At 44.1% G+C, this 23,993-nt stretch overlaps 1 protein-coding gene across 1 annotated transcript in view; it reads left to right on the plus strand.

Annotated features, from left to right (window-relative positions):
• The window catches only part of LOC124593870 (G protein-coupled receptor kinase 1), a 1,124,106-nt gene that overhangs the window by 6,238 nt on the left and 1,093,875 nt on the right, over nucleotides 1-23,993 (plus strand). The window lies entirely within an intron of this gene.

Consider the following 23,993-nt stretch of genomic DNA (forward strand, 5'->3'; position numbering starts at 1 on the left):
GGGAATGTCGCATTGTTACGAAACCATAGTAAATATTACTGCTCCATATTTTATTCAAAGGAAGTTATGGTTTATGCACTAGTTAATGCGGCAGAGTCAAAGAGATTGACAGTTCTAAAAATTCGCTTCACTGTCTGCGCACGTAAACTGAAATAATTTTTTTGAGAGCCAACTGTGAACGTGAGGGAGCAGTATTTACGGTCAGTGGATCGCCTCGCTGCTGCAGTTATTGTCGAACGTTTGTGTATAGCGAGTGACAAAGCCGTCACGAGAAAGAGCAGCGATTGGATGAAATCTCGGTCCCACCGCCCGACTCGCCAGTCATTCGGTTGCAATACTGTTTTCACGCCGACTGCCACGGTCACCGGCGGGACACAGTGGAGGTTCACGCCTGACGCCGCGCCGTCTCTGCGGCCAACCACGCCACTGTGTTTAGTACAGTATGGAGTGCAGTACGGTGCAGTCCACAACATTACAAATCCCTCGTACGTCTTTGCATAGGTCTGTGAAACATGGTTTAAATTTTCATCTTCATAAGTCTCAAGTGACTTAACTGTCACGGTCGGCAGATAAAGAAAGTAGACACAGTGTTGCTATACAGAATTGATCAGGATGACGAATTTCCGACTAATCTTGCGATGTCTAGTGAGACAAACCTTCATCTGAATAATTTTTCAATAAACACAATTTTTGATATTATTCGGACACACAACTGAAGTTTTCGATCATGTTGAGCCACAGTCATGTAATGCTGTTTAAAAGAGTAAACTGCCGTTTGACTGTGTATTACTATCTGTGTCTTTTATACTACCTTGATTTCGGCTTTTATGCCATTCTAAAGAACAATGCTAAAAGTTGTTAAATCATTAATATAACTGTTAACGCATTCTAAAGCAGGCAAAAAAGATTAACTTAAGTCTTTAAGATGTTAACAGTCAACGAATTGGACTGTTTTAACAGGTGATGTAATAATGTTGTAACAACTTTTAGCTTTGTACTTGAGAATGGCATAACAGCCGAAATCTAGATAGCACAGAAGATATACTAATACAGTCAAATGGCAGTTTACTCTTCTAAACAAAATCTAAGGCCCAGGATGGTGCAAAGGTCGTCGTCTGATGTGCTGTGAGACAAACAGTTGGAATCATTGGGTCTTTACTGTTCTTTCCAATAAGAGCAGACGGCCAGTGAATACTAATTTCGAGTAGCATGCGGCCACGGTTAACAATTTCTTCATACCACAGCTGCAGGGACAATGCCGTCTGAAAACGCGTTGTGGTTTCAGCAAGATTGAGCTGCAATCCATGCAGCTAGCAGTTTTTATTTTTTGACTGAGTTGACGCACGTATACAGGAAATGAGGTACAATATATCTTTCAGCGTTTTGAATTTTGTTTTTTTACAGCTTTACTCACCACCTAAAAACCTACTGTACTGCACTGAAGCGCAAAGAAACTGGTATACGCATGCGTGTTCAAATACAGAAGTATGTACAGGCAGAATACGGCGCTGCGGTCGGCAACGTCTATATAAAACAAGCGTCTGGCGCGTTTGCTGTGCGGTTACAGCTGCTACAATGGCTTATCAAGATTTACGTGATTTTGAACATGGTGTTATAGTCGGCGCACCAACGATGGAACACAGCATCTCCGAAGCAATGATGAAGTGGGGATTTTCCCGTACGACCATTTTACGAGTGTACTGTGAATATCAGGAACCCGGTAAATCATCAAATCTCGGACATCGCTGCGGCCGGAAAAAGATCCTGCAAGAACGGGACCAACGACGATTGAAGAGAATCGTTCAACGTGACAGAAATACAACCTTTCGGAAAACTGCTGCAGAATTCAACGCTGGACCATCAAAAAGTGTCAGCGTGTGAAACTTTCAACGAAACATCATCGATATGGGCTTGCGGAGCCGAAGGCCCATTCGTCTACCCTTGATGACTGCTCGACACAAAGCTTTACGCTTCGCCTGGGCCCGTCAACATCAACAGTGGGCTGTTGGTGACTGGAAACATGGTGCCTGGCCGGACGAGTCTCGTTTCAAATTGTATCCAGCAGTTGGACGTGTACTGGTATGGAGACAAGCTCATGAATCCCTGGACCCTGCTTGTCAGTAGGGGACTGTTCAAGGTGGTGGAAGTTCTGTAATGGTTTGGGGCGTGTGCAGTTGGAATGGTAGGGGACGCTTGATACGTCTAGATATGACTGTGACAGATAACACTTACGTAAGCATCCTGTGTGATCACATTCATGTCCATTTTGCATTTAGACGGATGTGGACAATTGCAGCAGGACAGTGCGACAGCCCACATGTCCAGAATTGCTACAGAGTGGCTCCAGGAACACTCTTCTGAGCTTAAACAATTCCTCTGGACACCAGACATGTAAATTATCGAGAATATCTGGGATGCCTTGCAACGTGCTATTCAAAAGAGATCTCAACCCCCTCCTACTCTTACGGATTTATGGACAGCCCCGCAGGATTCATGTCATTTCCCACCAGCACTACTTCAGCATCAGTCGAGTCCATGCCACGTCGTGTTGCGGCACTTCTGCTGGTCACGGGGCCCCTACGCAATATTAGGCAGGTGTACCAGTTTCTTTGGCTATTCAGTGTAGGAGTGTGGCCGCTGGCTGGTAAATGGCGGAGGCGTGGACCTCAGGTGTGTCCGCCGACGGCCTTGCTGCAGTTAACGTGTTAAACTGGGCAAGAAATGAACCGTACAGAATGTCAAAGAGTAATACGCGAGTTGAACAGTAAAACACAGATATAGAGCAATAGAAATGACACGAAATCCGACTAGACTCGTTAGCGCAGTTTGGAAAAGCACAAAATAGTTTGATTAAATTATTATTGTTGTGAGTAGAGTATCTGCTAGCAACTAAAGAATAGTTATGTAATTGCGTTTAGAGACTAAAATAGCTTGCAATAGATGATAGCGAAGAGCATGTTTCGCGCAGTCTCATCGAAAAGTGATGTTACCGTTTCCGGTTAATGTAACAGAATATTAAAATTCAGACAGATGTTTCTTGTTGCGCTCTGAGTTGATTTTGTGCCAGGCTTTTACGCACAACAGGGAACAGTCTCATTTGTGAGATGTGTGGTTCGAAACCGCGTCCAGCCATCTAGATTAGAATTTTCGTCGTTTCCCGAAAATCTTCCAGATGAATGAAGGGGTGCTACGTTCAACGAGTATACTACCGATTTTTTTTTATTTGATTTATTTCGAAGTAGAAAGTCAATCATTAAGCCAAAAAGGATGTAAACTAAATTCGCAGTGACGTATAGCAGAATTAGACATGCTCAAGGGATAGTGGGTGGCACATTTTCATTTGGTTATTATATGGTTTAGCGTATATTTACACAAATAACTTAAGGATATAGCCGGATTTTAGATAACTGTTCTACAGTCATTGCCATTGCGGAAAAGCCAAACGCAAGTTTACTTCTTAATTAGGACATCACACAAATAGCTTCCATCGATGGCGGTGCATTTTTGGAGACGTTCGCGGAAGCCCCTCAAAAATGTTCAAATGTGTGTGAAATCTTATGGGACTTAACTGCTAAGGTCATCAGTCCCTAAGCTTACACACTACTTAACCTAAATTATCCTAAGGACAAACACACACACCCATGCCCGAGGGAGGACTCGAACCTCCGCCGGGACCAGCCGCACAGTCCATAACTGCAGCGCCCTAGACCGCTCGGCTAATCCCACGCGGCTGGAAGCCCCTCATTACTTCCTCAGTCATTTCTTGTGTTGGTAGCTATTCGTTCCCTGATTATGGCTGTCACCTCCTCAGTGTTACGGAGTCGCAGTAAAATACTTCCCCCTTGGGATGACCCCACGGAAAAAATCAGCGGCTGAAAGATCAGGTGATGGTCATGGCTTATCACCGAGTTATGAGAGTAACTGATGGGGAAAGTGGGGACTTAATGTAACCACTCTACTCGCGGCTGTGTGAGCTGTAGCCTCGTGTTGCTGCAACCATATCACGCTTAGAGGGCAGTGTCCCTGCAGCTTCGGAACGAAGAAACTGTTAATCATGGCCGCATACCACTCCAAACTGACACTCGCTGGCCGTCCGCTGTATTTAAAAAGAAAATGGCCCCCGAATCCAACGGAGCGTCCAATAGCACCCATGCGCCTTTCGTGAATGAGCTGTATATTTGTGCGCGAGTAATATAGAAAGTTATGTTTATTGGTAAATCTATTCAGATGAAAGTTTGCTTCAGCAGACATCGCAAAATTTGGCAGAAATTCGTCGACCTGGTCAATTCTGCCTACTAATATTGTGCCTGTCCATTTTATCTCTCGGCCTTAACTGTCGAGCCACTTGCACCTTATAAGGATGAAACTTAATACGCTGTGTCACAATCCTCTGCAAAGACGTGCGAGAAGTTTGTAATATGGTGGAACGGCGACGGGCAGATCGCTTTGCGCTTCGTCGCGGAGTTGCACGAGATCGTTGGATACATTACGGCACTTAAACTGTCATTTCATGTTTCTTATCCTTCAGAAACCGTCTCATGCCATTATTTCATTATTTTGGGTATTGTTGTTCTGCCCGAAACATGGAAACATTCACGGCACATGAACTTCTCCACTTCCTCAGTATGCACTTTCACTGGCCAACGTTCCATACTGAACACCGTACTAGGTGGGTCCAATTAGTTGCGGTGGATAGCGGGAATACATCTGCATCTTTGCAGAGTGCCAAGTTGAAAATGTCATTTCCCGTGGCTCACTCTGTATAACGATGATCCACAGTACCGCTTAGAGAGAAAAGTACAACCAGTTATATGCACTAAGCCGCTCACAAACTGAGTAGTACACATTAAAGTAACATAATCACAATTTAGTGTTCCCAATAAAATATATCGCAATAAAACACTCTACATTTTTGGGTTGTTGCTATGAGCGAGAGACTTGATACTAGTCGGTTAAAGATGTCAATCTTTCCAGTTTAAGTGGAAACGTTTGTGTGTGTGCACTGTGCTTCGTGAATGGGAAACTAATTTTGTGTATATCTCTCGGATAATTGCGGTTGCTTTTGCAATTGGTGTAACCTAACATGTGAATTGTGTGGAGGTGCGTTGAGAAACTGTCGTAGCTGTGTTGCGCCTTAGAGGGGGTGTAGGGGTCTGCGTGTTGCGTTCTTCACAGAGAGAGACGGAGAAGGCTGGGTTTCGGTGTCGCCACCGTGCCCTCTACCTCTGCCCCACGCTGCACAATTCAGCCGTTTTTGCGCGTCGTGAATCAACGCTGCCTCAAGGCATAGACACAGTTTCTAACTGTAATACTTGCCTTACTGTGTTAAACCTGTAGCGTAAGAACATGCCTCCTAATGAGTAGATAGCTTCTTAAATTTTTAGTTTCGGCCAGTAATTAAATTAAATATTGAAAATCAGATTTTTTGCTGTCCCTGGAAGCTGTTAGATAGGCACCCTACAACTGGTACTGTTCACTATGAACCGGGTTAGGTTTTTAGTAATATAAATTACCTTAATGTGGACTGATGCGAGCTAGTAGTGCAAAACGCGTCAAGATCAATAGTCCATAAACATTGTGGCTGGTTGCGGTACATTTATGTTACCTTTATTATAATGCAGTCACAGAAAACCAATACGGCTGACGCATTCTGGAGGAATGATTTAGGTTTTCCGCGATTTCCCTAAATCGTTACAGGCAAATGCCGGAATGGCACGGCCGACTACCTTCCCGGTCCTTCCCTAATCCGGGCCGTCCATGGTGGCCTTGCGGTTCTAGGCGCTGCAGTCCGGAACCGCGGGACTGCTACGGTCGCAGGTTCGAATCCTGCCTCGGGCATGGATGTGTGTGATGTCCTTAGGTTAGTTAGGTTTAAGTAGTTCTAAGTCTAGGGGACTGATGACCTCAGATGTTAAGTCCCATAGTGATCAGAGCCATTTGAACCTCCCCTAATCCGATCAGACGGATGACCTCGCTGTCTGGTCTCCCACAAAACAACCCAACCCAGTACGGCTGAGGAATATTCCCCCAAATGCCTTTCCAGACTTAGGTTTTCCTTTCTGGTGTGCTTTCAAGAGATCCTAAGACCGTCTTTCTACATGATACACGTAGCAGCTTTTCTTGCCCATGAAATACTACACGACATTTCGTCTACTGACGTAAAATAGTGGTTTCATTTATCGCCAAGGTATACAGTGCACAAAAACAGTACACCTACTCTATGCATAAGGCGAAACAGGCAAAAACTACATGACTGTGCCATATTCAAGGAAGCAATGTATCTTTCACAATTATGCATTTCTGTCTCTTTGAAATCGCTATGAAGTTAGTTCAGTAATGAAGTTGTGACGATTTATCTTCGAAACGTGCGTAGGCGATTGGTAAAGTGACTGATTTTGCTTGGTAAACCAGTTGTTTTTGCGGCAATAAGTGGAATTTCTAATTTAATATTTCATCTACTTCTATGCTAAAAAAGGGACAGTAAGGCTGAGTAAATCGTCTCGGCAGATAATCTGCATCAAATAGACCGTAAAACTTGATTCTTCTGTGACTATGATCGTCATCATCAAGTGTAAAACGGTTAGTTTTACAAGTGGCGACGATGGCAGAAACAGCCTCTGAAAGGAAACACTTCTATCATATTTCTCATCCTCGGGTCGCACAGAGCGTGAGCTGTTCCTACGTTATAGTGACCTATCAGATTTTTAAGAATGAGGTGATAGTAAAATAATGTAAACTAAATCACAAATCAAATTAACTTTTAAACAAAATGGTTCAAATAGCTCTAAACACTATGGGACTTAACATCTGAGGTCATCAGTCCAATAGACTTCGAATTCCTTAAACCTAACTAACCTAAGGATATCACACACATCCATGCCCGAGACAAGATTCGAACCTGCGACCGTAGCAGCAGCGCGGCTCCGGACTGAAGCGCCTAGAACCGCTCGGCCACAGCGGCCGGCAACTTTTAAACACAATGAATACGTAATATAGTGACTCGTCAGTTAAACATTGCGAGACCAGCGTTCACGTATATACGTTATAATTGTTGGAACTGAAGGCTAAAGTGGGCAGAAAGCCTGCTCTGTTTAAATTCCCGGAAGCTCGAATGCCGGAGATTCGCGGGCCCCACATTTGCCAGATAGTTTGGGCACCGATCACTCGGGGCGAGGAAAGGCTTTCCTCGAGCTGGCGGTGTACGCAAATCTCAGTTTTCATGATGTCTTTTTCTCGTCTTTCCCGACATTGCTAGTGCATAAGGGCTGTCCACACGTACAGTATTTATTGTTAATACTATGTTGTCAGAATTCTCATTTTTCAACGCGTTTCCAGAACCAAAGATGCCGAGTAGCTGTTAAGCTTTCGTTGCTATTTTGTTAACTATGATTGTCAAATAAACAATAACAAAGGAAGAAACTGGTACAGGAACAGTTAAAAAAATACATATTCCATGTTGATTTGCTCACTGAAATCCAGTATGTCTTACGGCTGATGAAAAGATACTAGTGATGTCGCGGGCGGAATAGACAAAGAAAACATGGTAATTATAAAGGAAATTGCAACTGAAAAAATGTGGAATTTGCGGCGACAGGAAGGCCATTCGAGTGACGTCTAGTGTTGTACTATCAACAGTACAGTTGTCATGAAAACCTGTGAAACCATTATATCTGCCATTCAGTAATGTTTTTAGTTATTTTAATTAATTAAAGAAAAGCAGAAACAATTTTTTGTGATTATTATTTCATATATCATGAAGATCTATGCTACAGTATTGCAAAGCGCAATTATACCCATACAGGCATAAAATTCTAAAATATATACCTATTTAGATTTTGATCAACACGTATGTAAGTATCGCTACAGCTGGGTGTCCAGATTCCTTGATAATTTGTGGTAATTTAGCGAGACTGGTGTGCGCCTTACAGACTAATAGTGGTGAACAGTTATTCTGCGCCCGAGAGGCAGTAGAGGCTATAGGGTATATGTCCCTTCGGACCAGGTAAATCTTTCCGTGAACTGGTTGGATCCGCAAGTCTACAGTGTCTGCAAATCGCCACGTTTGCATACCCGCGGACACCAAAGACTTTCATTGTGCGGCTGATCCTGGCGGAGGTTCGAGTCCTCCCTCGGGCATGAGTGTGTGTGTGTTTGTCCGTAGGATAATTTAGGTTAAGTAGTGTGTAAGCTTAGGGACTGATGACCTTAGCAGTTAAGTCCCATAAGATTTCACACACATTTGAACATTTTTTTGAACCAAAGACGTTGCTATTACAGGCCGAAGTGGCCGTGCGGTTCTAGGCGCTGCAGTCTGGAGTCGAGCGACCGCTACGGTCGCAGGTTCGAATCCTGCCCTGGGCATGGATGTGTGTGATGTCCTTTGGTTAGTTAGGTTTAATTAGTTCTAAGTTCTAGGCGACTCATGACCTCAGATGTTAAGTCCCATAGTGCTCAGAGCCATTTGATTTTGCTATTACACCCGTTATCGCATGATTGCCCACAGCGTTATTATTACTTTCATGAAGGACTCCGCGAAAGGTCAAGTTACACACTGAGTGTTTGACAGCGCACTTTTGTTTTATTTCATTTTTTTTTCATTAACGGAACTTTAGGAAGATGATTGTTCGGTTTTATAATAGCGTTGAAAAAGTAACACGGTCTTATTAGGGAAGTGACGAAGTTACAGGCATTGTGGAGAGTCCCCTCTGTTACGCGAGTCACGTAATTCAATGCGACGTTTCATGTCCTTAAACAGGTGTAGTGACGTTTGGTGAGGAGTGACAACTCAATTTATTTTTGAGATTCGGGAATAGTGTGACGGTGAGTTTCGTATCCTTAAGATGTCCTCACAGTAAACTCAGGTGGGAATAAATCTGGAGACTGAGCGGACCACAATCGCTTCGATGTCACTTATTCATGAAAACACGTTCCCAAGAAAGTCATGATGGCGTTGGCTGTATGAGCTGTATCGTTGTTGTGCTTCAGCCGAGTGTACCACAGGTGCTTTTTGGGTATAGCTTTTACAAAAGGCTGTACGGTCTGCACATTGCGCTCTTTGTTGATTGTACCGTGAAAAAATGAGAGGAAAATTCGCCTACGTGTCGTTGCACGCCAGACGGTTTCTTTTTGTACGTGCTGATGGGACTCGTTTAGTAGACAACATATTAGTGGATGGAGCAGCTCTCGAAAAGTCATGGGATAGCTTTCTTGTGAAAAAGTTTCCGACGGGAATTAAGAGTCTGAACGCGGAATGGTAGTTGAAGCTAGACGCGTCGGAAATTCCATTTTTGTAAATCATTAGGGAATTCGATATTCCGAGATCGACAGAGTACCAATTTCAAGCATTAATTTTCACCACGGACAGTGCAGTGGATGACATATTTCAATTAACGATCGAGAGTAGCGGCGTCTGCGTAGAGTTGTCAGCTGCTAGCAGACAAGCAATACTGAGTGAAATAACCTCAGAAACCAATGTGGGACGTACAGAAGACCGACGCGACTGTCTTTGATAACAGCACGTCATCGCCCGCAGGGCCTGTCCTGAGTTAGTGCCCACATCGATTGGACCCTAGACGATTGGAAAACCGTGGCCTGGTCCTATGAGTTCCGATTTCAGGGGCGATGGTAGGGTTCGAATGTGGCGCAGGCCCCACAAAAACATGGACTCAAGATGTAAATAATGCACTGTGAAAGCTGGTGGTAGCTCCGTAATGGAGTGATTCTGTTTACATGGAATGACCTGTGTCCTCTGGCTCAACTGAACCGATCATTGACTGGAAATGATTGTTCCGCTATTTGGAGAACATTTACAGCCGTTCAAGGACTTCGTGTCCCCAAACAACTATGGAATCTTTATGTCTGACAGTGGGTCATGTCACCGGGCCACAGTTGTTCGCGACTGGTTTGAAAAAATATTCTCGGCAATTCGAGCGAATGGTTGGGCCACTACGATCGCCCGACATGAATCCCATCGAACGTTTATGGGACATAATCGCGAGGTTAGGTAGTGCACAAAATCCCGTGTCGGCAGCACTTTAGCAATTATGGACAGCTACGGACGCAACGTGGCTCAGTATTTCCGCAGGAGACTTCCAACGACATGTTGAGTCCATTCCACGTTGAGCTGCTGCACTACGCCCGGCAAAAGGAAGTCGGACACGATATGAGGTGGTAAATTTAATGTCGTGTGGCTAGGGCCTCCCGTCGGGTAGACCGTTCGCCGGGTGCAAGTCTTTCGATTTGACGCCACTTCGGCGACTTGCCCGTCGATGGGGATGAAATGATGATGATTTGGACAACACAACACCCAGTCTCTGAGCGGAGAAAATCTCCGAGTCAGCTGGGAATCGAACCGGGGCCCTTAGGATTGACATTCTGTCGCGCTGACCCCTCAGCTACCGGGGACGGACATATGAGGTGGTATCCAATGACCTTCGTCACCTCAGTGACACGCCATGACGTAGTTGCAAAGCGCAAAACTAGTGCCGGCCGCTGTGGTCGAGCGGTTCTAGGCGCTTCAGTCCGGAACCATGCGGCTGCTACGGTCGCAGGTTCGAATCCTGCCCCGGGCATGGATGTGTGATGTCCTTAGGTTAGTTAGGTTTAAGTAGTTCTAAGTCTAAGGGACTGATAACGTCGGATGTTAAGTCCCATAGTGCTTAGCGCCTTTTGAACCATGTGAGCAAAACTAATAGGAAGGTTGGGTTTAACGTCCCATCTTCATCGAGGTCATTAGAGACGGATCACAAGCTCGGATTGTGTCAAGGATGGGGAACGAAATAGGCCGTGCCCTTTCAAAGGAACCATCCCGACATTTTAGGGAAATGGCGAAAAACTTAAATCTGGATAGCCGGACGCGCGTTTGAACAGTCGGCCTCTCGAATGCTACTCTAGTGTGCTAACCACTGAGCCACCTCGCTCAGTCACACTACTAGTGGACAGGTGTGCCACAACAGGCGGAGAAATCATCCGTTGCCTATCGTCCTATCAAATTAGTTCAGGTCTGCAGATAGACAATTCAGCCATGAGATTTCCAAAGCGAGCTGCTGTCGTTGCGCCTTTCAGGACAGCAGCGACTTCAGTGAACCGCACACACATGCTCTTCCGCCCGCATCGTCGTTTTGAAGCGTCACGAGCGGTGCCCATGTCGAGCATCTACAATGAGAGTTCAAAACTTGTACAGATGCTTTATCCAGTGATATTTGTCTGTTTTCTGTGTGTGTTTTGGCGGAGTTGTCTTCTGAACCTCTGTACATGAAGGTGAAAGCTTATCTCGGTTGACCAAAACTAACCACTGAGTTCTTCGCCATCTTATGTTACAGATGACATGAATCAGTGACAGAAAACTACACGTTCTTTGTCTTCACGGACACATTGACAATTCACGAAGTACATGGATTTCGTACGGATGCGCAGTACCGTGGGCACTACGAGCGAAGAGACCAGACCTAGCACAGACATCGTGGTCAAAAAAAAAAAAAAAAAAACAGCCTGGGCGGATATAGTTTTCTGGCTCTAGTCTTTTCGACCGACTACCGTTGGCTGCATCTGTCACATTTTCCTTCTTCTGGAAACTGTGCAACTACCTGAGGTGGACTTGTCCGAGGCAGTGTTTGCCAAATTTTTCTATGAAGACACTCCGTGCTTTGGCTTAACTGACACATACAATGAACTGTTCCACTGTATAAGAATTTTTTCGTAAATTAACTGGAGGTCATACCTGCAATAATAACCATTCTTGTATAAGTTATTAAATAAAAAATGTTTACTGTTAAAAGCTTTTCAATACCTAGATCTTTGATTATACAGCTGAATAATGATGAATAGTTTAGGTTGCTTTCTATAACTATCCTCTCGTTCATAAAGAAGCCTAAGAAAATTTTGTATAGTGAAGTTGGGTATAAAACTGTATAACAGCCGAACGGAATATATGAGGAAAGCCAATTCCAGTAGTAAAGGCGGACATACTACAAACGCACCTAACAGTGTCGTATAAATAACATGTTACTGCATTTGAGATGACCCACAGTTCAAATTTTAAAAGGAGTTGAATATTGTATTGAAAAACGTCATTAACTACAGACATGCAGTAGTATTATGGGCCAATAACATAGTGACAGTATATAGTTAAAAGCTTCATCGCGAGCGCGAGGTTGTAAACTTGTCGAAAAAATTGAAGATGAAAAATCGTAAAAAGCTTAAAAACTAAATCCAAATAACAAGGGAATAAAGTTAAAATTAAAAGACAGGGGAGCTGCATATATAGTTAACTGGCAACGTGCCGTATGTAAAAGACAAACAGTACGTAACTGTCAAATGATGATGAACATCAAATTACGGTGTAGCGCAAAAAATTTGAACAACGTATCATAATCTCACGCATTACGCGAAATAAAGGAGAAAAATAGTCAGATGCAGTAGTATCAATTGGATCAAATGCTCATTATTTGCAATTGTACAGCAGGTATTATAGTATGTAACGTATATGCAGTTGTAAGAACAATTGTCAGCTTTTCCTTATCTGTGAACATACAAGCCAAACAGTACATACTAATTTTACAAATGAAGCTTTGTGATCAACAGTCATAAAATCAGAGAGAAATACGCCATACCGTAGCTTACAAAGCAGCACTCTATTATGGCGAGTATAATAGTCATGAAATGTCCAGCAATTTTAAGATTGAAGGTAAAATGTCACAAGCCCAAACAAACCGGCAAGACACGTCAAAACTAATCTAATTTTGCAAGGACTTCTGCTGGCCAACCGAAGTGGCCAGCAAAGTTGATGGATGGGATGGGAGCGCTTGCTTTTACGAAGACACACAGTAAACACTAAATTGTAACTATTAAAGTGAATTTTAAACTGCCAGCAAGTCGCTTAAATAATACAGATCCAGATTGTATTGAATCCTGTATTGTGCCCGTGACATATTTCGGGCATGGCCCATCGTCAGATGACCCGGTGACAAATAAGAGATGCGCAAATAATGATATACAGTACAGGTTTACCAAAGAAATGAGGTTATATAAATCACAAATCAACTTAATTGTGCATAATTTTGAAAAGAATAAGTACACACACCATCTAAGATCATTATATGCACCGACAAGGGTGCTGAATAATATCCGTGCAAATATCAATAAAAACATGTGCTGTCGTACACAAGAAGTAGACCTACCCAGTAGCTGACTACAGTAACAGTGTCAACTACACAGTTAACGGTGCCATGAAGTAAACTCGCATCGCTAGATGCAACACTCCTGATGACGTGTAAAACAGAAATTATTAATATAAAATAATAAAAACTCAGTGAGTACTAAAGTGCGGGAACAACAGTTGAAAAAACAGTATAACACTACAAACAACGACGTCATATAGAACTACATTCTGTATGATTGGTTCGTAATTTCAATAGAGGGCATCGCATCCGATACAAAGTTAGTTAAAATAGTTATTTTCAATAAAACAACATTAATCAAAGTAGTTATTTCGTTTTTTATCAGCACAGTTGTGCAAGAAAGTCAACAATTGAACCCAAGTCAATAGTGCAGGTTTCATAAAACAAATATGCTGTTACACGTCACCTTTACGTTCGTAAAACGACTTAATAAAAATAGTTCGCTAATAAAATTACAAGCATTCATTAAGAAATCCGTAAAACAGAGTGAAAGTTAAGAGTATAGCAGGGTGGGGACGCTTATTGTTTTTTCCTACCCACAAGTAAATCATTGAAAAATTAAAGAACCACCTACATCTGGAGGAAGTCTGCTTATTTATTATAATTTTTGGGTCATTCTGATAACTCATATATACTTAAGTTTCTTCGAAAATGATCAATATTAAATATTTATTACCAAAATGAAAAATGGACATGTCGTCTTCACTGTTTTTAAGCTGATGTTGGAGCTCCTTTAAATGATATGCCAACGCACTTCCACTACTTGCGTATCCATGTTCAGGAAGTCTAATTTGGAACTCCCCTCCAGTTTGGCGATGTTAATATTTCTTACACGAAGAGTGCAGAGCGAGGTGTCGTTGTGGGTAGCACACTCGACTCGCATTCGGGAGGACGACGGTTCAATCCCGCGTCCGGCCATCATTATTTAGGTTTTCCGTGATTTCCGTAAATCGCATCAAGCAATTGTCGAGATGGTCCCTCTGAAAGGACACGGCCGACTTCCTTCCCCATCCTTCTCTAAGCCGATGATCTCAATGTTTGGTCATCTCTCCCAAATCAACCAACCATGAACCACAGCAAATCTTTCAGATTTACAATAATAAATTGTTTCGTATGTGTATTGACAAATAAAAATGAAGGTAATGTTTAAGGTTGCGTCACAGTTTGAACGCCCTGTTGTTTTACGTTTTTTGTAATGCATATGGCGCTTGTGAAATATAATAATAATAATAATAATAATAATAATAATAATAATAATGACGACGACGACGACTACGAGTCCGCAGCTCGTGGTCGTGCGTAGCGTTCTCGCTTCCCACGCCCGGGTTCCCGGGTTCGATTCCCGGCGGGGTCAGGGAATTTCTCTGCCTCGTGATGACGGGGTGTTGTGTGATGTCCTTAGGTTAGTTAGGTTTAAGTAGTTTAAAGTTCTAGGCGACTGATGACCATAGATGTTAAGTTCCATAGTGCTCATAGCCATTTGAACCATTTTTTTTTACGACTACGACGATGAAAATAAATAAATCGCCAGGTCCTGATGGGATGCCAGTTCGGTTTTACAGAGAGTACTCTACTGCATTGGCTCCTTACTTAGCTTGCATTTATCGCGAATCTCTTGCCCAACGTAAAGTCCAGAGTGACTGGAAAAAAGCGCAGGTGACGCCTGTATATAAGAAGGGTAGAAGGACGGATCCTCAAAATTACAGACCAATATCCTTAACATCGGTTTGTTGCAGGATTCTCAGTTCGAATATAATGAATTTCCTTGAGACAAAGAAGTTGCTGTCCATGCATCAGCACGGCTTTAGAAAGCATCGCTCCTGCGAAACGTAACTCGCCCTTTTTTCACATGATATCTTGCGAACGTCCGTAGCTCGTGGTCTCGCGGTAGCGTTCTCGCTTCCCGAGCACGGGATCCCGGGTTCGATTCCCGGCGGGGTTAGGAATTTTTCCTGCCTCGAGATGACTGGGTGGTGTTGTTGTCGTCTTCATCATCATTCATCCCCATTACGGACGGAGGAAGGCAATGGCAAACCGCCTCCATTAGGACCTGGCCTAGTAAGACGGCGCGGGTCTCCTGCGTCGCTCCCCTACGGTCTGTAAAGGAGTATGGGACTCTTCATCACCTGGAGTGGGCCAGGGAAGTGTGGTAGGTCCGCTGTTTTCTATCTAAAAAAAAAAAGTGTGTGAAATATTATCGGCCTTAACTGCTACGGTCATCAGTCCGTAAGCTTACACACTAGTTAACCTAAATTATCCTAAGGACAAAAACGCACACACACACACACACACACACACACACACACACACACACACACACACACATCTCTCTAATTTTAACCTCATGGTCTCTTCGCGAGATAGACTAGGAGGGAGCAATATAATGCATGACTCCTCGGTGAAGGTATGTTCTCGAAACTTCAACAAAAGCCCGTACCGAGCTACTGAGCGTCTCTCCTGCAGAGTCTTCCACTGGAGTTTATCTATCATCTCCGTAACACTTTTGCGATTACTAAATTATCCTGTAACGAAGCGCGCTGCTCTCCGTTGGATCTTCTCTACCTCTTCTATCAACCCTATCTGGTACGGATCCCACACTAGTGAGCAATATTCAAGCAGTGGGTGAACAAGTGCACTGTAACCTGCTTTTTTTGTTTTCGGATTGCATTTCCTTAGGATTTTTCCAATGCATCTCAGTCTGGCATCTGCTTTACCGACGATCAACTTTATATGATCATTCCATTTGAAATCACTCCTAATGCCTACTCCCAGATAATTTATGGAATTAACTGCTTCCAGTTGCTGACCTGCTATATTGTAGCTAAATGATAATGGATCTTTCTTTCTATGTATTCACAGCACATTACACTTGTCTACATTGAGATTCAATTGCGTCAATTCGTTGCAGATCCTCCTGCATTTCTGTACCATTTTCCATTGTTACAACCTCTCGATATACCACAGCATCATCCGCAAAAAGCCGCAGTGAACTTGCGATGTCATCCACAAGGTCATTTATGTATATTGTGAATAGCAACGGTCCTACGACACTCCCCTGCGGCACAACTGAAATCACTCTTACTTCGAAAGACTTCTCTCCATTGAGAATGACATGCTGCGTTCTGTTATCTAGGAACTCTTCAATCCAATCACACAATTGATCTGATAGTCCATATGCTCTTTGTCCCTTAAACGACTGTGGGGAACTGTATCGAAGGCCTTGTGGAAGTCAATAAACACGGCATCTACCTGGGAACCCGTGTCTATGGCCCTCTGAGTCTCCTGGACGAATAGCGCGAGCTGGGTTTCACACGATCGTCTTTTTCGAAACCCATGCTGATTCCTACAGAGTAGATTTCTAGTCTCTTACTTTAACATAATACGTGTTCCAAAATTCTACAACTGAATGACGTTAGACGTTAGAGAGATTGAGGGAGGACATTGAGCAGTTCAGAGGCGGGCTGCTAGATTTGTTACTGGTAGGTTTAATCATAAAGCGAGTGTTACGGAAATGCTTCAGGAACTCCGGTGGGAGTCTATGGAGGAAAGGAGGCGTTCTTTTCGTGAATCGCTACTGAGGAAATTTAGAGAACCAGCATTTGAGGCTGACTGCAGTACAGCTTTACTGCCTCCAACTTATGTTTCGCGGAAAGACCACAAAGATAAGAGACATTAGAGCTCGTACAGAGGCATATATGCAGTCATTTTTCCCTCCGTTCTGTTTGGGAGTGGAACAGGGAGAGAAGATACTAGTTGTGGTACTAGGTACCCTCCGCCACGCACCGTATGGTGGATTGCGGAGTATGTATGTAGATGTAGATGATGTCCCTAGCGCATTACAGACTTTAGGAGATGCAGTCCGCAGGCTTTACGAAATATTCTAAATAGATTTTTGCTTCCAGTTACTGTTTGTGAATTATGATTTGAAATGGAAGAGGTAGCGGTGAACATTTCGTGAATTTGGCGATTCCCTTTGGTGGCAGCACGTATAGCTTACGCCGATGCCGACCGCGAGATAAATGCTACGGCCGCCGTCGAGTTCACTCTCGCACACGCCGCGAAGCTGTAGTGAAGAAGGGCGGTGCCGGCGCCTGCGGCCGCTCGCGCAGTGGTTAGTGGTTACCTGAGGCCGCGAAATGAGGCGCTGCATTTTGCATGTGGGGGGCGCGCCTCATTAATGCACCGGCCCACGCCATCAACAATTTACGGCTCGTTTGGCGCGCGCCTTTCTGTCGCTTTTTGTGGCCGAGATCAGAAGGCGTCGCTGGCAAGTCCCCCCGCGGCCGACGCGCCGCGATGAAAGGAACGCCGGGCCGGGCACAGCCGTGCCAGCCGCTGCGGAAAAAGCGCGCCACGTCGAGCACCCGCCAGGGACCGCCGCGCCGCTCTGCTGAACTGCACTCGCGTCAGTTGTCAAGGCTTCGCCGGTTTGGTCCTTTCGCCGCAAGTTTGCTCCGACTCCTCATGTTTTTGTTGTTGTCGTCGTCGGTACGAAGCGTTCCACGCTAGACTCTTTCCCCCTACCCGTCGTATGTTTTAGAATCGAGTTTGCGGCAGTCGGACGAGTGGAAGAGGTTCGTTACATCAAGTGGATATTGAAGTGAACCGTGTGACTAAACCAACATTATCTTTTACCCATAGGCGTCCGCACCTGCCCTCTCCTGCAATCTGCAGATACACTTTTTATTCAAAAATTTTCACGCATTCCTAGCAACAAATATATGCGATTCTACCAAAGGGCAGATTTAACACTGCCCGGTGCAAATTATAACAGCAGTTGGCAGGTAAAGGAAAGGTAAACTCCGTCCACCGGCTTTTTTAAATACAAAAAACTAAGCCTGAGATATTCTGCTATAATTACAACAAATATTTTCGTTTTATAAACAGTGTGTACGAAATTCGATTTGAGCTACTAAATGACGCGGTTATAATGAACAAAGTTTGTTCGCAATATGAAAAGAATGATGACGAGGCGATTGAAGAACCAGTCATCGGGAACACAATTGAGCTGTTGTTAGCAGAACAGAACTCGTTTGATGTATCGACGTTTTTACTTTCCGAAAAATGTGAACCGTCGTCATAAAATAGTGAATGCGAAGCAGATACGGCAGGACAATTTTTTCCTGAATGTAAACTAAAAGCTAGTAATATGAAAAACAATGTTTCAAGTGCAATTTTGTAAATAAATTGTCGGTTTCCGGCGAGTAACGCGTAAAAAAGTGGGATTTCAGGTGTGACCTATGTAAAAAGAAATCAAGCCACACACCCAACGAAAAGCAACGAAACGAGGAATCCGAATCGACAACTTGAGCTTGCAGCTCATTAAGACACACCGATACCAAAAGATAAATCCTAATAATAATCGAGGAACTATGGAAATAAGCAGGCAAATATTGATGAGAACCAAGATTATCAATTTCATTGCTGCCCGTTTCACTCTCCGCAATTTTCGCTGTTGTCTTAGGTTCCTGCCTAACCACACCCTCGGAAATCGCGACATAATTAGAATAAAGAGTTTATTTTACGCCAGCCAGTAAGACACCAGAGATAACATTTAATAAAAAACCGATTACGTCCTTCACATAGTAAACTCATAACGTCGGACGTGACTAAAAGCCCGAGAATTGGAATCGCACGCAAGACTTGACCCCATCACCAGGCGTTTGTGACTGTAGATATATGTTACCTAGGCTAAAATACAAATAATTATACTGCACACTCACGGTCTCTAAACTTATGCAGCATGTTCACAGTTGATTAGGTTCCTGTATAATTCTGCACTAGGAGTGGGGACTATGTATTTTCCCTTGTCATTTAACATCCATCGCCATGTATGACAAAACCTTGTCTTGTACTCTTTGAACGGTAGCGTAAACCGTGGATGAAGAGTTCTGAGGTTTGTGTTATTGGAGAGCTTGAGAAATCGCTCAGGATAGAGGGGCATAGAGTCTACGCCGGATAAGGTGGCCTATGGGCAGTGACCAATTTTCGTCCAAAGCGCTGGAAGGCAATGACATGAATCGAGGCGCACGCACTGCAATTTTTCTCAAACGATTTTACAGAAAGTATTCCGGAAAAAAACATTTTTGCGTTAATTATAGCTTTACATCAGCTTCATGAGACGTGCCCATCGTTTCGTTAATGATCAGTTATCGTGATACCCGTACGTAAGAAAGAAACTGCGCGAAATTAGAAAAAGTTTGCAATGAAAAATAGGGGTCGCTATGATTTTGCGTTTAGTGTATATTATGTGATATGTTGCTGCATTGAATTATTCATTAGGCTTCCGTGGAGGGTTTCTGTTTGTCACCAATCCGGAGAAAACTGATCTGATTTAGTACACTCATTTGCGATCGCCCACGCCAACGATAAAGCCAGCATTCCTCATGTTTCATAAACGGTTTGAGATACCGAAATGATATTTTAGCAAATGATAGCAAGAAAGAGGAGAGTATTTTGCCGTATGGTTATTATGAAAAAACTTGATTATCTACCGTCTTATTCCACTAACTACAGACTTTATTGACAAAAGAACGCAAGGTGTAAGGGCTATTGATAGCTGGTGAAACGAGAAACGCTACAGATTTTGGAACAACATAATGGAAGACATTACACGTTTATTATTGTAGTGAGGATGTGCTTTTCCATAGGCTATTAACCTTATTTTTCCTCAGTTCCTCACTTTATGAATTTAATCAATTCTCTCGCAATTGAGCCTGGACATGTTTGTGAAGTGACGCTATGTAAACTCCGCTATGCTTTGCCAAAAGAAGCCAATTTTAACATGATGTTAAGACAAATGTGTAGGTTTTTGCTCAAAATTCGCCACACACGACACTTCTCTGAAAGTTACAAGTGGTTAACAAACCAGGCTTTTGTTGCATTTTCAGCGGAATGCTTTTTAAATGCTAACCAAAGCAGAGGTGATAGTGGATCTTTCTGAATGAAACCATACAGGTGTGGGCGTGGAGGGGCCCCGCTTAATATTTACGAAAAATGGAGTGTACGCTTCAGTTTAGAACGGCATTTCCCCTACAGCGCGTGGTCGCAACCCCCACGAATACCGCTCTCCTCCCGCGTTAGTGCCGATTGCGCGTCTACCGACCACGTTATTCTGCATGCACTCTAGACACACGTGTGTGTTCGACGCATCTCCCCTTACTAGTCAGCAGCACACACGGAATGGTTTGTATCTGAATACTTCTGATAAGTGGCTACTTCCATGGCTAATTACCAAAAGCAACCTGTCGGATCAAAGCATTATTCTTTTTATCCGTTTTCTCGCTATGTCTTTTTTAACATGAATTCGTCCAAAAGATAGAGCTGTGCAGGAAATATACAGCTTGAACTGTAACTAGGAAAACAAAACTCAGCAGCTTTGACAAACTTGTTCATTTTAAAGAACACTCGTTTAATAGAACCCTTCGAAACACTAAAAGATTCATAAATAAATACCTTTTAATGGCCATAAAAGTAAATAAAAGGCTAAATGGAACCCCAGCTGATGTAGTAATCTGGTAAATGGCCAGAATGTAGCCATACTTGCGAATAAGTCATAGCCTCGCACGTTCCACGTCATTTCTATAAAAACTGTGCAAATGATCCACAGAACATGTAACAGTCTGGATTTCTGTGGTTCAGGTTCGAAATTGAGTGCTAGGGAGAACATTTACAGCATACTTTCTGCAAGAAAGAAAATGCTGCTGTGTTCTTAAACAGGATCCAATCATCGGAAGCGCTATTTTACGCCCTACAACGTGGAATTATGTCACCTCGGAAACTTCCTATTACTCCATGTGTAACCCCTGCAGTGAACACGAATTCGCTGTGGGGCATAGGCCTATGCAGGGTGAAACGTAACTCCATCTACAAGATTTCTGAGCATTTTGTCATCATTACTGGGTGATTAATAAAGTAAAAACAGTGTGAGCAACATAGTTCTCTCCACAATACGTATTTTTTTTTTTGCAGCAACAATTACATGCGCACATTTTGAGCTTAATAGTTGTTGTTCGATTGCTTTAGTCCCAGAGGCGAATTATCCAGGCAGCAAACTTTTAGATCTGGTTGCTGATAGGAATAGTAGGTTACCTTACCTTATACGTTCCACAACAGGAGTAACAACGGTTTTGTCACTTCGTGTATACACGGCCTAAGTAGCTAGTGATCCAACAATTTATTTCATTTGTATGATGGAGAGAGGTCTCATTAATAAAAGGCAAGCTGAATAAACTTTTAGACAGCGCTAGTTCAGTTATAAGTAGTGTGAGCGGAAACAATGGCTCTCTTTGCATATGTGAGAACATGCTGTATATAAATGCAGTACTGAATGTCTATGATGCGAGTACAGTGTGACCATTTCTTTATATAAATGCCGTTCTGAGCATGTTTTATCTTAACCGGATGCATAGATGAGTGCGGGCAACAATCTGGAAACCACACTGAGGTTGACCAGCAGAACTGACTTGGAATGACTGTGTGTGAAATCGAGACAGTTCTTGCCTCCTCTGTATGATAATCTTCACACTTTACTCCATAGTCATCTCAGCGGGTTAACAATTTATCTACACTCCTGGAAATTGAAATAAGAACACCGTGAATTTATTGTCCCAGGAAGGGGAAACTTTATTGACACATTCCTGGGGTCAGATACATCACATGATCACACTGACAGAACCACAGGCACATAGACACAGGCAACAGAGCATGCACAATTTCGGCACCAGTACAGTGTATATCCACCTTTCGCAGCAATGTAGGCTGCTATTCTCCCATGGAGACGATCGTAGAGGTGCTGGATGTAGTCCTGTGGAACGGCTTGCCATGCCATTTCCACCTGGCGCCTCAGTTGGACCAGCGTTCGTGCTGGACGTGCAGACCGCGTGAGACGACGCTTCATCCAGTCCCAAACATGCTCAATGGGGGACAGATCCGGAGATCTTGCTGGCCAGGGTAGTTGACTTCCGCCTTCTAGAGCACGTTGGGTGGCACGGGATACATGCGGACGTGCATTGTCCTGTTGGAACAGCAAGTTCCCTTGCCGGTCTAGGAATGGTAGAACGATGGGTTCGATGACGGTTTGGATGTACCGTGCACTATTCAGTGTCCCCTCGACGATCACCAGTGGTGTACGGCCAGTGTAGGAGATCGCTCCCCACACCATGATGCCGGGTGTTGGCCCTGTGTGCCTCGGTCGTATGCAGTCCTGATTGTGGCGCTCACCTGCACGGCGCCAAACACGCATACGACCATCATTGGCACCAAGGCAGAAGCGACTCTCATCGCTGAAGACGACACGTCTCCATTCGTCCCTCCATTCACGCCTGTCGCGACACCACTGGAGGCGGGCTGCACGATGTTGGGGCGTGAGCGGAAGACGGCCTAACGGTGTGCGGGACCGTAGCCCAGCTTCATGGAGACGGTTGCGAATGGTCCTCGCCGATACCCCAGGAGCAACAGTGTCCCTAATTTGCTGGGAAGTGGCGGTGCGGTCCCCTACGGCACTGCGTAGGATCCTACGGTCTTGGCGTGCATCCGTGCGTCGCTGCGGTTCGGTCCCAGGTCTACGGGTACGTGCACCTTCCGCCGACCACTGGCGACAACATCGATGTACTGTGGAGACCTCACGCCCCACGTGTTGAGCAATTCGGCGGTACGTCCACCCGGCCTCCCGCATGCCCACTATACGCCCTCGCTCAAAGTCCGTCAACTGCACATACGGTTCACGTCCACGCTGTCGCGGCATGCTACCAGTGTTAAAGACTGCGATGGAGCTCCGTATGCCACGGCAAACTGACGGCGGCGGTGCACAAATGCTGCGCAGCTAGCGCCATTCGACGGCCAACACCGCGGTTCCTGGTGTGTCCGCTGTGCCGTGCGTGTGATCATTGCTTGTACAGCCCTCTCGCAGTGTCCGGAGCAAGTATGGTGGGTCTGACACACCGGTGTCAATGTGTTCTTTTTTCCATTTCCAGGAGTGTATTAGGACGGGAAACAAAAGCACATCTTATTTTGTATTCTTTACTTGAATAAATAGAAGTATCTCCTTGCAGGGCGAATGGAGATAACAGAAATAAACTGTGACGGGTTATTAATTTTATTGCCGGCCGCAGTGGCCGTGCGGTTCTAGGCGCTACAGTCTGGAGCAGAGCGACCGCTCCGGTCGCAGGTTCAAATCCTGTCTCGGGCATGGATGTATTTGATGTCCTTAGGTTAGTTAGGTTTAATTAGTTCTAACTTCTAGGCGACTGATGACCTCAGAAGTTAAGTCGCATAGTGCTCAGAGCCATTTTATTAATTTTATTGTACTGACTCGTATACATGCTTCAAAAATAAAAGTGCATAGCATCTGTTACTGCTTAAATAGTAAAAGAAAATATCATGAAACGTTACCTACTCATAAGGAAGTAAGATAATTCATTTAAAGAAGATACGACTTTATATTGCTGGCAACGAGCCCCCGCAATTCGTCGGATCTACGGGCTCCGCACCATCTTAAACCAGACATGTTCAGTCCTTACTATGTTTATGGTCGACACCATTTCGGTAATGTTCGTTCATTGACAACCTTCCCAATGGAATACTGTCCATTGCACTCCTACATGTGTAAAAAATTAAGAAAAAGGCTAGTTTAGTTTAAAGCTGTAACATCGAAACTTGTGTATGCTGTAGGATCATATGCCGGACTTCCCCTTTTCGCGCCTGCGCCTCTTTCGCCTACCCATCTAGTGGCTGAAATAAATGTATCAGAACGAAAGAACACTTCACATACTACAAATGACAGCCCACCTCCTCCGGGGATATAATGCATGAATA

This window comes from Schistocerca americana, chromosome 1 (genome assembly GCF_021461395.2).
Source record: "Schistocerca americana isolate TAMUIC-IGC-003095 chromosome 1, iqSchAmer2.1, whole genome shotgun sequence".
NCBI lineage: Eukaryota > Metazoa > Arthropoda > Insecta > Orthoptera > Acrididae > Schistocerca > Schistocerca americana.